Genomic DNA, 12701 nt, shown 5'->3' with positions numbered 1-12701 from the left:
TGTAATCCTAGCACTCTGGGAGGCCGAGGCAGGAGGATCGCTTGAGGCCAGTAGTTCGAGACCAGCCTGAGCAAGAGTGAGACCCCATCTCTACAAAAAATAAAATAATTAGCCAGACGTAGTAGTCCCAGTTACTTGGGAGGCTAGGGCAGAAGGATCTCTTGAGCCCAGAAGTTTGAGGCTGCAGTGAGCTATGATGACACCACTGCACTCTAGCCTGGGCAAACAAAAAAACAAGAACAAAGAAAGAAAGAAAAAGAAAAAAGAAGTAATGCTAGAAATATAAGAAATACAGGCCCTGCCCATCCCACCTGGATCAGCATCCCCTCCCCGCCTCCACCTTCGGAAAACCTCTCGGGCAGCACCAGCATTTGCAAGCCCCTGGCACCTCCGCCATGCCAGCACCATGGGCTCTGCCTACACCAAGAAACACAGCCAGGACCATCGTAGCACTAATAACCTTAGAGCTCCAGCACTTCTCAAGCTAAAGTTCACAGTTGAGCTGCTTTAGAAACGCCCAGTGAGCTTGTTTAAAATGCAGATTCCTGGCCCTTCCTCCCAGACCTGCTGGGTCAGAGCCTGTGTGCGAAGGTCCAGGAGCCTTCATTTTAAACACAGCCCCCAAAGTCACCAGGATGCCAGAAGGTCACCAGGAAGCCGGCTAGAGAATGGGAGCACGGGAGTTGGTTCAGTCCCTACTGCACAGACGGACGGAGCGGAGAGGGCACGGGGCTTGCTGAAGGTTCACGGCAGAGCCCAGGTGGCGTCCACAGCTCTCCTGGGCCTGCCGGTATCCCCGGGGGCCTCAAATCCCTCTCCCAGGTAAAGATTCCTCACCTTTACCTGTGAGGCAGGTAAAGCACCTTGCGCTGACATTCCTTTTGGCCTTTATCACACTGTGCCGTAGCCGCGTGTTTGCCTTTGGGTACAGGGCCTAATCCTTGTTCCCCAGGGCTTGGCCAGAGCAGTTGCTCAATAAAGGTAGGTGCCCAGCAAATATTTGTTGGGTAAATGGTTTTATTTCCAAACTCTGTCCCAGAATAGTTGTCTGACCTTAGGCAGGTCACTCAACTTCCACGCCCCTGCGTGGAACGGATTCTGGTCATCTGCCCTGACCATCTCACAAGGCCATCGCAAGAACCAGCCAGTGAGCCCGAGAGTGGCAGTGAGCGGAGAGTCCCCAGGGCGGCCATACCCAGCCAGGAGGCTCTGCGGGTGCACGGGGCGATGGGAGTGCGCAGAGAGAGGAGGTTCTTTGGTGTGCTGCGTCCTCACGCTGGGCAGTAACGGCCCACACAGGCCGGGCCTCTTCCAAGGAGGAGTGGGGAGCTCAGGCCTGAGCCTTGTGCCTGGGCCAACCGGCTCTTCAGCCCAGGCTAGTTGGGGTGAGGTGGGACACCCACAGCAACATGCCCCTTCACGCACTCCCCAACCCAGAGAATCCCCTCCGGGGGCTACATGGAAGGGATGTTGCCAAGTCACCAGCTGGACCCTTCCTCAGCTTCAAACAGGGGACCCGGGGGACAGAGGCCAGCAGAGAGAGGCAGGTGGACTCCATCTTGCCCCAGGAGCCCGCACGGCTGGCCCAGCTCAGCGTGGTTCCAGGTGTTTGGGCGAAGCTCCCCCAGGCCTCTGAGTGCCGGTTTCCCTATCTGTCAGGTCTGACCTGGGATCCTGGGGTGTCCACTGTTGCTTGGGACGGGGTGACAGGCGGAGGTAGGTGAACTCTTGAGTGGCGTGGGCAGAGGGCTGTGGGCAGCAGAGAGCCAGTCACAATGGCTCCTCTCCTCCAAGCCAACCTGCTGGCTGGTGATTCAAGCGTAAGTTCTAGCCCCTGCCCTCTCTCTGGGTACAGGGGAGAGGCCCCTCCTTGGCTCTGTGGCCACACTTGAGCTCCAGCTGAGAGACACAGAGCTGCTCATCCTTCCCCATGCCTTGGTTCTCTGTCGGTAGCACTGGTGACCGTGTGTTCTGCCTCCTGGCACAGGGATAGCCAGAGAGAGACCTGCCCACCTGCCCCTGAAGGCAAGCGCCCAGTCCAGAGATCAACTCTGGATTCAGGTGGCTGGCGGCCACAGGCAGCCCAGTGGCCATGCCTCCTGACGCCAGAAAGCTCTGCTGGCCAAGGCGCAGCATGGGCTCTCCAAACATTTGGGAGCATGAAAAGCAGCAGCCGGCCTGGCCCTGCTCCTAGGCTGACCTCTGAGGCAAAGCGGCCACCTAAACCCCCCCCCCCACGCTGGAAGAGCCCTATGACATGAACCCCCCTTTCAAGTGCTCCTTCTGCGAGCCAGGCAGGGAGCTGAGTCTCAGACTCTCACATGACACGCGGGAGGGTGGGGATGACCACCCCGTCCTGCACAACAGGAAACTGAGGTGCAAAGGGATTAAGCGACTCCTGCAGGCTACGCAGCAGGGACTCAAACCTGGGTCTATGTGGCTGCCACGTTTTGCTCTTCCCACCACCCAAGGAAGTCCCTGGAGCACCCTAGCCCCAATCCGCCCCATCCCAGGAACCCAAACTCCTGGAGAGAGGACTTCAGCCATGCCATTAGCATGGGCCCAGCAGGCAGATGAAATCAGGCAGCAAGAGCCTTTTAAATTTAACCGTTCTCTGTGTGCGCAGCCTTGACAAAGCCCGTTCACAGCCACAGGCTGCGATAATGGTGTGCCCACGCCTAGAAAGCTGTGAAGTGCTTTACAAGGGCACAGGGCGATGGGCAAAGCGAGGACGCCAGCGTGGAACCAAGCTCTGCGTACAACATCTCTTTGTCCTTCCCGGTCTCCTGAGGGCATCTGTCACTGACCCTGCTGTGCAAACCAGGAAACTGAGGCTCAGAAAGGTCAAGCGAATTCTACAAGATCTTACAACCAGACTGAAGGCAAAGAGGGGACCAGGACAAGGTTTTCTGATTCGCATTCTCCCTACCCTACTCCCTGCGCACAGCCTTGCTTTGAGAGAGGAATGGGGACCTGGTGAGGAACGTTCCTCTTCCTATGGCAAAAGGGAGGGAACCTAGGCACAGAGCGTACATCGAGTTCAGACTGGCAGCCGGCCCTCTCCTGTCCTCTCCCCCAAGGCACATCCACCCTTTGCAGGGGGATGGAGCACATTCAGGTCCCTGGTTCCTTCATTTCCACCAAACTCAGCTATGTCAGGGAGGCAGCAGAGGCTCACTGAGGTGTGCAGCAGAGCCAGGACCCCAGACTCTCACACTCTGTATCTAGCACGCTCGCTCGCTCAACAGCCGCTCGATGCTTTGCAGTTGGATTATCTGAGAGGGGCTCTCAAGAGGCCAGGCAGCAGCACAGAAAGTCACATGGCTGACCTAACAGGTGACCCTGCACCTGCACATTGCACCAGAATGAAACCAGCAACCTGTCAAGAATCCATCACAAGATACAGTTTCTCTCGCCTGGAGCTCTGTTTGAAGAGAGGCCGGCCACCAGGCAGGGGCACTGGGGACAGCACGCAAGCCTGATCCCGCGGCCAGACGGGGATCTGGGAAGGAGCCTGTCTTTGGAGCCCCTTGTGCTCAGGAAGAGCCCTGCCTAGGAACAGTCTGGCTCAGGACCTGAGAGAGTTTGTCCTCAGGCCCCTCCCTGGTGCTCCCTGTCCCGTCCCCCCTCCAGGGCTGGCCAGCCGCCTGCAGCCTCCACCAGGATGAAGCTTTGGTTTTATTCCTTTGGGTTCCTGTGGGGACCTGAAGGCACAAACTCCCCTCTGCCAATTTTTGGGAAGAGCCCTTAAGTGCCTGAGCCTTATTTATTTATTTATTTATTTATTTTTGCATTTTTATGTCCATATAATCTCTAACTTGTAGAAAAGTTGCAAAGCTAACATAAGAGCTCCCATCTACGCTCTGCCCACCTGCTTTGTGCTTGTGCCCCGAGCCCCCATCTCCCTAAGTACATCTACATGGGCATATGATTGCTCCTGACCTGAGTGAGGACATTCCTGGAATGTGTTGTCTGTGACAACAGCCTCTGCCTTGCTGCTGCCAACACACCTGGTTCATTTCCAAGTGCTTCACACATGTCCCTCCTATTGAGGGACATGTTACAGACAAGGAAACTGAGGCACAGATCTCCTCATATGCAGTGTCCCTTCTATTAGGCTGAGCCACCAATGCCTAAGGGCTCAGCCTAAAACAAGCAGACCCCATGATGCAGACTGTCTTCCTGATAATATGATAACATGGTAACGATTTTTAAAAAGCAAGAAAGCCACGCTGCCCCAGTAGCAGCATGAGAGCAGATTGGGGCCGGGCAATCTGGGTCCTCTATAGTGTACGGTGGGCAGGTGCCATGAGCAGGGTGGACACAGGGGGCTCTCCTCCTGCTCAGCCCCAGCCCCAGCCCCAGGCCACCTGATGCTTCTGGGCTGGCCCTCTGCTTCCTTCCTTTTCTCTTCCTTAGACAACTGGATAAGTGGGCTGCCCAGGACTGCCCCTCTCCTGACATCCTCCTCCCATGTCGGGCTCCCCCTGCCAGCAAGGCCCAGGGCTGGGCCTGGTCTTCGTACGCAGAGCAGGCTGCACGTATAACTAATGAATGAGTGAATGAATGAATGAATGAATGAATGAATGAATGAGTGAGTGAGTGAGTCAGAGATCTAAGCTCTGGTTTTGCCTCCACAGGGCAGGATACTCAACCCCTCTGAGACTCTGTTTACCCTTATGTAAAATGGGGACGACACCAAGACTGCCAGGCTGGTTGCAGGTTGTCAGATCAGAAGAGATCTGGGAAGGTGCCTGTGCAGTAAGCGGGCATTAAGATCCCAGGGCTGACGTGGGTTACAATCTGCCGGGCCTGCTCTAGGAATAAATGGGAAAATGGGGAGAAATAGAGTGCAAAGCCACTGATGCGCACACACAATGTGGAGAGTATAGACACACGTATGCACACATGCACACATGCACAAACCGCCACACACACTCACACATAAACATTCCCACACACCTCACTTGCTCACATATCACATACAGGCATACAGACCATACATGTAACACAGCACGCACATGTACACATACACACACCACCACGTGCACACACCACATGCTCACACACACCTACTCACACCCCTCTCACATGCACACGTTATACCACACACACAAGTGCACACATATCACATATGCATACACAGCACACACACACACACAGAGCCTTGCAGCTCAGCACATCTTAAGCTTTGCAGTCTCTCTTCCTTTTGGGCCAGAGGCCCTCAGAAGCCTGGGACAGAAAGTACCCGGGGGCTTCCCCTGCAGACACAAACATGCCAATCTCTGTAACATGCGCTGGACCACGCAGCAGAGCTCGGCGGTAAGGAAAAGAGGGATGGTAGGAGGAAGAGGCAGTTCTTTCCAGAAGTGGACAGAGAGGGCCTGTCTCACTCAGGTAAGATGCTGAGCTGAAAGGCAATGCATAAAAAGCACAGCTGTCTGATCTTTCAATACTGAGTAGTACATTTATACAGGATCCCATTAGCACAAGCAGAATGCCAAATGGTGCATGCACCCCTGCTAGCAGAAGGGGAGGATGTGTCTGTGAATGTGCACATGTGGGTGTGTGCCCGTGTGGATGAGTATGTGTATGCCTGCATGGTGTATGCACGTGTGTGTTTCTGTGAGCATGAACGTGGGAGGGCTGTGTGTGCATGTGTGCATGCCTGTGCATGGGCATGTGTGCACATGCATGTGCGAGTGCGTTCAGGGAAATCACAAGAGAGATGGGTGTTGGGGCAGAGCTTAATATCCATGAGCTTCTTTCTTCCTGCACCGTTTAAGTCATTCATGCACCCACCACCAGCAACAGACTTTTCCAAAGCTGGGCACAGGCAGAAGCAGATGTCCTGAGTCCCACAGTCCCTGACCTGAGTCAGAGCTGCCTGTCCAGACGGCACAGCCTGCGAGCCAGGCCAGGGGGCCAGAAAGCAAACGTTCCCCTCGGAGCCTCACGGGCTCTATGAGGTCTGTCTGAACCACCCGGCTTCCCAGCGGGCCCTTCCCTGAATCCCAGCGCTCCTGCCAGATAAGAGAAGAAAGAACCACTCACCGCCTAAAGCAGCCAGCCAGCGCCGTGACTATTCCACTTTTCCTGGAGTAAGCTTTCCACACTTGCGCCGGCTGGAGCCATCGGCAGCCAGGGCTCCCACCTCTCCAATCTGCTCTCACACCCTCTGCGGCTCCGTACGATGCTTTCAAGTAAGTCACTGCTACGTGAAATTACACTCCGGAGCAGCCACTGAGAAAGGACCTGGAGGGGCGTGGAGGCTGGTGCAGAGTGCTCAGGATCCACCTCGGAGGAAGGCAGCCGGCTGGAGCAGCCTGCCTCTCTCCCCCAGCGCCAGCTCAGCTCTGGCGACCTTCTGGCCTTTGGTCTTGCTGACTGAGTGGCACTTGGAGCGCCCTGGATGCACATGAAAGACCCCGGGGCGGAGGAACCCCAGCTGCAACGGCAGCAGCGCCAGGCCACCTCCCATCAAGGCTGAGAGCAGAGACGGAACCGAGTACTGCCACTCGTGGGCTGGCCTTTAAGGTGTCACATCAGATTTTCCGTTCACAGACAAACCAAAACCAAACCAAACAAAACCAGCACACCACCTCCCCGCCCATCACACAACTCGCAGACCCATCAGAATTCACGGCAAGCCAGGCAGGATCCAGACGCGGTGGTGTCCTTAGGAAGCCAGCACACCACCCGGCCCGCATGCCAGGAGGGTCTCGCTGAGGCTCCGGCTGTGCGCAGGGGAAGGCGAGATACAGCGCACACGCACGCAGACACAGCAGCATTCCTCTCGCCTCTCGCGGCAGCCGATCTGACTGCTCTAAGAGAAGCATCAAGAATTCAAGCTCTGCGGGAGGCTCTGAAGCGGCTTTAAAGAAACAGGGCTTTGGGGGAGGTAAAAAATGAAGTTTAATGATGCACGATCCCACAACCACCTGGGGGGTCCTGCCCCAGGCCGCCTGCCTTCAAGGTTCCGATTCTGTTATTAAAGCAATGTGTCCGAGAGAGTGCTGGAACGGAAACAGAATCCAGCCAAGATGCTCGTGAGGCTGGCTGTACCCAACACCGCACTCAATCCCGTGTTCTGCTGCTCACTGTGAGAACCACGCTCGTCCCTCCCTCAAGCCCACCTGCGCCCCGGACTAGACAGAACAGTCTGGTCCTCTCTGCAGTTACCCCCCATGGCCCGTGCCCCTTTCAGAGTGGAGTATGGATTCCCTGGTACCTGCTCTGAACTTTGAAGCTCCCCGTGAGTCAGACGGGGCTACTTGGTGTACACTTTCTATTTAAAGATCACACGGGGCTTACTCACAGACACCATTCAAACCCGTAGCTTCTAAGAACTAGGTGCTAAATACGGTCTCTTTGGTCCTCACTTTCCATCAACACGGGAGATGTTCTCGTTGACAACCAGGGGTTCTTTTTCCACTGCCTGCTGCACAGGAAGCAGAGGTCACGGGGGCAGCTGCCTGCCCTGTGCACGGCATGGAGCCTGTCAGCCCTGGCCGGGCTGCTGAGGAATTAACCCCCCCCCCCAAAGCCGTGCAGGAGCCATCCTGGGTGCCACGCTTGGCGGTAGGGAAGGAACGTTGACCCACTGGGCAGCAATCTTGAAAGCCTGCCTGAACCACGCCGAGGAGGGGCTGTCCCAAGCATATGGTGCTGCTCCAGACGGATGGGCTGGCAGGACTGTGCCACCCGAAACCAGCCGGCAGACAATGCTCCCTACACCATCTTCTTGTATATCGTGGTCATGGGGGTCTGGTGGGGGAGGACGAAACATCCCCCCACTGAACTCCCATTTTCAGATGATAATGATTCATCGGAGAGGCGGCCAACCCTGTGGCCAGTGGTTCTCCCTGGGAGCCCTGCCCCATCTGGGGTGCACGTGCACGACTCTAAATTTCCTCCCTCTCCTTGGTCCCACCATGGTCCAGGGAAGCAGACCGGCCATGCTCTGCAGCAATCCCAGCAGAAAATGGAAATGCAACGAGGCAATGGACCGGAGTGCCGGGAGGCAGGAGCTCCCTGGGGGAGAGCCCCACGCACCCCAACTCCACCGTGCCCCCGAGCTCCCAGCGTGCCAGGCCAGGCCTCTCCCTCCCTCTCTGCCTCCATCCCAGCTCCTCCGAGGGAAAACAAGCAGCCGCGTGACCAGACGAAGGAGCCTTCCTTGCTAATAAACCCGTCCTGAGGCTGTGATATGTTTCAGAAGGAACAGAAAATTACCTTTCAGGAAGCCAACATGAGGGAAGGGAACAGGAGGGGACAAAGTGCCAGAGCCGGGAGGCGAGCGCCACAGGAGCCGGGCTGGGCTGGGCCAGCAGCCCCCATCCCTGCAGAAGTCCACGGAGCTCCCCATGCTGCAGGCCTCAGGGGGCCGCTCCCGGCAGCATGCGGATCCCCTGGCCGCCCATGCCTGCAGACGGGAGGACACGGAGGAGCACGCGTGTGCCTGGGATGGGCGGATGGAGGAGCTGTGAGCCCGACAGGGTCGGGGAGGAAGGGAGGAAGGCAGGCCGGAGAGGAAGGGGTGGGGAGCGGAGAGGGAGGGCGGGAAGGAGGGAGAATTGATTTTCTCTCCTCCACTGGGACCACTGAGCTGAGTTGCCATGGAGAAAGGGGAGCCGCTGGCAGAGCCCGAGGCGGGCGGAGGAGCCATATGCCGGAGGGAAGGCGTCAGCAAGAGCCAATCCCACAGTTCTGCTGCTGCAGCCTCCCCCAGACCAGGCCTTGGGTCCAGGCGGCCTGGCAGGGAGGGGAACGGGCCGGACTCCGTGGGCCAAAGCAGCATCTGGTGGCCACCGCTTCCCGGGGGCAAAGGGGGCGAGGGGGGCTTTCCTTCCTGGCTCTGGGGCTCCACTGCCCCTTTGCTGAGAGCCCAGACCCTAGTCTCAGGTCACACTGCCAGCCAGACGTGGGGTCAAGACCCACAGGGGAGTGGAGACCCCAGGCCCCTCCCCACAGCTCAGGTGTTACCTGCTGTTCGGGAAGGCACAGTGGATCCCCACCCGCCTTGCCTCCCCATTTCTAAAACTCTGTCACCAAATTCTGAGTCACATTTTCCCACCCTCAGAGAGGAGGGGATGCCCACCTACGGGAGGGCTCCGACGGCCCAGCGCCACCCCTGCAGGAAGCGGAGGAGAAGGGAGGCCGCTGGGCACAGCGGGCGCAGGGAGCTCTCCCAGGCGCGGCGGCAGGTGGATGGGGACTCCCAGGCCCCCCACGCTGGGCGGCGTCTCCCACCGGCCTGCTGCCAGCCTCAAGGCAGTGGCAGCTGCCCACATCCCGGCTCCAGGACTGGCCATGGCCACCTCCGAGCCTCCTTGGGGCTGGGGAGAGAGATGCGAGGCCAGGGCTGGGATCTCGGTTTCTCCTCCTGTGGCCAAAGAGCCAGGGGCAAGTGCAGGCACTTCTTGAAGCTTCTGTCTCCTCATCACAAACAGGGACAATATGCCGTTCTACCATCTGCACTCCTGGGCACCGAGGCGGGAAGACTTGGGAAGGCTGAGGACGCGGACTGTGAGGCCCCAGGCCCGTGCCAGAGCACCCTGCCTCTCCCGCCGCTCCGCACCCCTCGGGACGGCTCCGGGGAGGCCACCCCACCTCGGTGTCCCGACACGGGGATCTCAAGGGTGGGCCACACCCATTCCTGTCTCTGAAGGCGGAGGCCCTGGAAATGTTTTCTCCTTACAGTCCTCCTCTCACTTTTTCCCTCGACGTTTCATTATGAAAATGTTCAAGCATATGGCAAAGTTGAAAAAGATTTATAATGAACATCTATATATTCACCGCCTAGACACTACCGTTTCTTCTCACTTTTTTTTATCGAGGTAAAATACATATAACATAAAATTTACCATTTTAACCATTTTAAAAAGTGTTCACTTCAGTGGCATGAAGCACATTCGCAACCACCACCTCTCTCTAGTTCCAGAACATTTTCATCATCTCCAAAGGAGACCCTGTACCCACTGGCAGTCACTTCTCGGATCCACTCCTGCAGCCCCCGGCAATCCCGCTGTCTGTACGCATCTGTCCACCCTGGACATCTCACATAAAAGTGATCACACCACAAGTGACCTTCTGGGCCTGGCTTCTCTCGCCCGCGTGAATGTCACGTTGCGGCACGTGTCGGAACGCTCCCTCCTTCTCACGGTTGCGCAATGCCCCGTTACATGGACAGACCATGTTTTGTTCATGCAGCAGCCATCAGCTGATTGACATGTGGTTGTTTCCACTTTTTGGTTATTGTCCTCTCACTTTTTTGTTGTTGTTTTTTAGAGACGGCGTCTCACCGTGCTGCCCAGCTTGGAGCGCAGTGGCCATTCACAGGGGTAATCATAGCACACTACAGCCTCCAATTCCTGGGCTCAAGCAACCCTCCCAACACAGCCTCCAAAGTAGCTGGGACTACAGGTGCCTGCCACTACACCTGGCTTCTTGCTTTTAAAATCAATTCTTCAGAGCCCACTGGAATGTCCCGGAGTCTCCCCTAAGGGATTTGGTCTTGAAGTTTCAGGCTCAGAGGTCCCCAAACAAATACTCATCCGGCTTTGTCTTTCCACTAGAAGCAGCGCTGCCCACTGTGTGATCAATGTGGGGAGGCTCCATCTCGCCCCGGAGCCCAAGGCAGATCCCAGAAGCCCGAGTGTGGCCCACAAATCCTGGGAAGGTAGGCAGCGGGACAGGAGGACACATGTGCACACCAATCCCATACCCACGCCCTGAGACCAAATAAACCCAGGTCCAGGATCATCAGCACCCACGGGGTGCAGTACTGGCCCGTCATTTCCCTTCTCTGGGCTTCAGCTTCTTCATCTGTGAAACGGGGTGACAATCCCGACCTCGTGGGGTTGGGTGCTGCCCAACAGAACTTTCCTTGAAGCCTGACATGTTCTACATCTGAGTCATCCACTGGATGACGGCCAGGGAGTTTCAGCCACTACCTGCTGCTGGCCTCAGGTGGCTACCGAGCATTTGAAATGTGGTGAGCGTGAGCGGAAAATGGAATTTTTCACTTTCGTTTACAATTAAATAGTCACACGGGGATAGTGGCACCCACCCTAGACAGAGCAGCCCTGAGGACTGGTGAGATGGCCAATGTGGAATGTCGCATGGCGCCGACCCAGGCCTAGCTCCTGAGTCGTCTTCCCTCCACTCTCCCTCTCCCTACTCACCCCGCGGCGTCTGGGTGGTGGGGCAGGCTTCCGTCTGCAGCCTGGCTCCAGAGGCCCCCTCTAGAAGGACAGAGGGTAGGCGGTCGGGCTCTCAGGGAAGAAAACAGATGCCACCAGGAGCCACCAGGGCTCCGTGGACTCCATAATGGCATGGGACTGTGAACCACGGGCCTCTCCTCTCTGCCCTGTTCTAGAACCTCCCTCCTGCCGTTTCCCCCAGCAACTCCTGAGGTCACCCCTGGAATGTCCAGGCAGGGGCTGTAGGATTGGAACAAACCCTCCCTTTCCCTGATGCGGTGCAGACAGCCCCCGAGTGGATGTGCAGAGGGTCCTCGCTTCTAGGCTGTGTGGTGGAGCCAGGTGCTGGGGAGACCCTCCCATAGAGAAGCAGCAGCTCTCTCGGGCTCCTCCGGCAAGGCAGGGAGAGTCTGGCTTGGGATCCCCACCGGAACGCAGCCCAGCCTTCCCACTTTGCAGACGCAGAAATCCACACACAGCTCAGCACCCAGCAGGCCCATTGTGAGGGCGAGGGGAGCACGGTGCACCCTCCTAGGGCCTGCAGGTGAAAGGCTGTGTGCTTCTCGGGAGGTGCGTGGCTCCAAAGCCTGCACAGCAGGGACCGAAAGCTGAGCTGAACCCGTCTCTCCTTCCCCTGACCCACCCGAACCCATGCACACCGGGAAGGGAGAAGTGATATTGAAAGAGGGGTAGTGGAGAAAATGCAAAAAATTCAAACACGACCACAAGTAAAGCATCCTAACTACCACTGTGCTGAGCCCACAAACAGTCATGGGGCCTGTGCGGCGGGGGTGCAGCGGCTGCCGGGGAGCTAGGCTCCCAACCTTGGCGGTCACTTGCCTTTCACCTTCTCCACATCCTGCCTGGTTATTTATAGCTCCCTCTGAGAACGGCTTTACCCACTTTCCTGAGCTGGACGAGGTTGGTGAGTGGCAGTCAGGCGGACCCCACCTCAGCAAGCCAGAAGGGGTGGCTGTGATCCGACCAGGCCTGCCCTGTGATGGGGACTATGGGGGGGGGTGTCTCTGAGAGTCACAGGTGACTCATGCCCTGCCAGGCTCAGAGTATCCCTGGGAAGGTGGTGTCCAAAGAGTACCCGGGCAGACCCTTGACCAGGGGTGCTGGAGGATGGTGACCCCAGAAGGGCCCAGGGCAGCCCAGGCCTCCTCCCTGCTCCAGGAAAAACAAACAGATTGAGACAGTGGAAAAAGAGCTGTACCTTTAAATTATCTGGCGCACAGATACGAAAAACATTTGCATGCTGAAGCTGTTTGCATCTTCGGTTATTTTTAGGGTGAACCCTGTTGCCTCCCCTTGGAACCGGATGAAGCCCCAGAGGCACGTAGTCCTTTTTCCCAGATGGGGGTCCTGGTCCGGTTTCCCTGGGAATGAGGGCTGGAGCGGGAGCTCTCTGGGACCCATCGCCCTGGCCAGAACCCCGCCTTTCGCTCGTGGAGGAACTTGAGCACCAGGGAGCCACGGCAGTCTTGCCGGGAC

General features: G+C 57.3%; 1 protein-coding gene and 1 long non-coding RNA gene across 6 annotated transcripts in view; one reads left to right on the top strand and one right to left on the bottom strand.

Moving 5' to 3' along the window:
• PITPNM2 (phosphatidylinositol transfer protein membrane associated 2) overlaps positions 1 to 12701 on the bottom strand; it is a 128277-nt gene that overhangs the window by 61215 nt on the left and 54361 nt on the right. The window contains exon 1 of one of the 5 annotated variants that reach the window (XM_012782199.3): positions 8236 to 9299. The exons of 3 other annotated variants lie outside the window; for them this stretch is intronic. The gene's annotated coding sequence lies outside the window, so the exon portion shown is untranslated. Of the gene's footprint in view, positions 1 to 6054; positions 8058 to 8235; positions 9300 to 12701 lie in introns of those variants that run through there. One more of the 5 variants, XM_012782202.3, reaches the window with a different exon arrangement.
• On the top strand, positions 5275 to 12564 carry LOC142863458 (uncharacterized). The gene is made up of 4 exons (XR_012914234.1): positions 5275 to 5397; positions 10291 to 10425; positions 10578 to 10681; positions 12498 to 12564. It is a non-coding gene; the product is annotated as an uncharacterized LOC142863458 (long non-coding RNA).

Source organism: Microcebus murinus, chromosome 22 (assembly GCF_040939455.1).
Source record: "Microcebus murinus isolate Inina chromosome 22, M.murinus_Inina_mat1.0, whole genome shotgun sequence".
NCBI classification, from domain to species: Eukaryota; Metazoa; Chordata; class Mammalia; order Primates; family Cheirogaleidae; genus Microcebus; species Microcebus murinus.
Note: the sequence above shows the minus strand (reverse complement) of the source record. Positions and strands in the feature narration are given on the sequence as shown.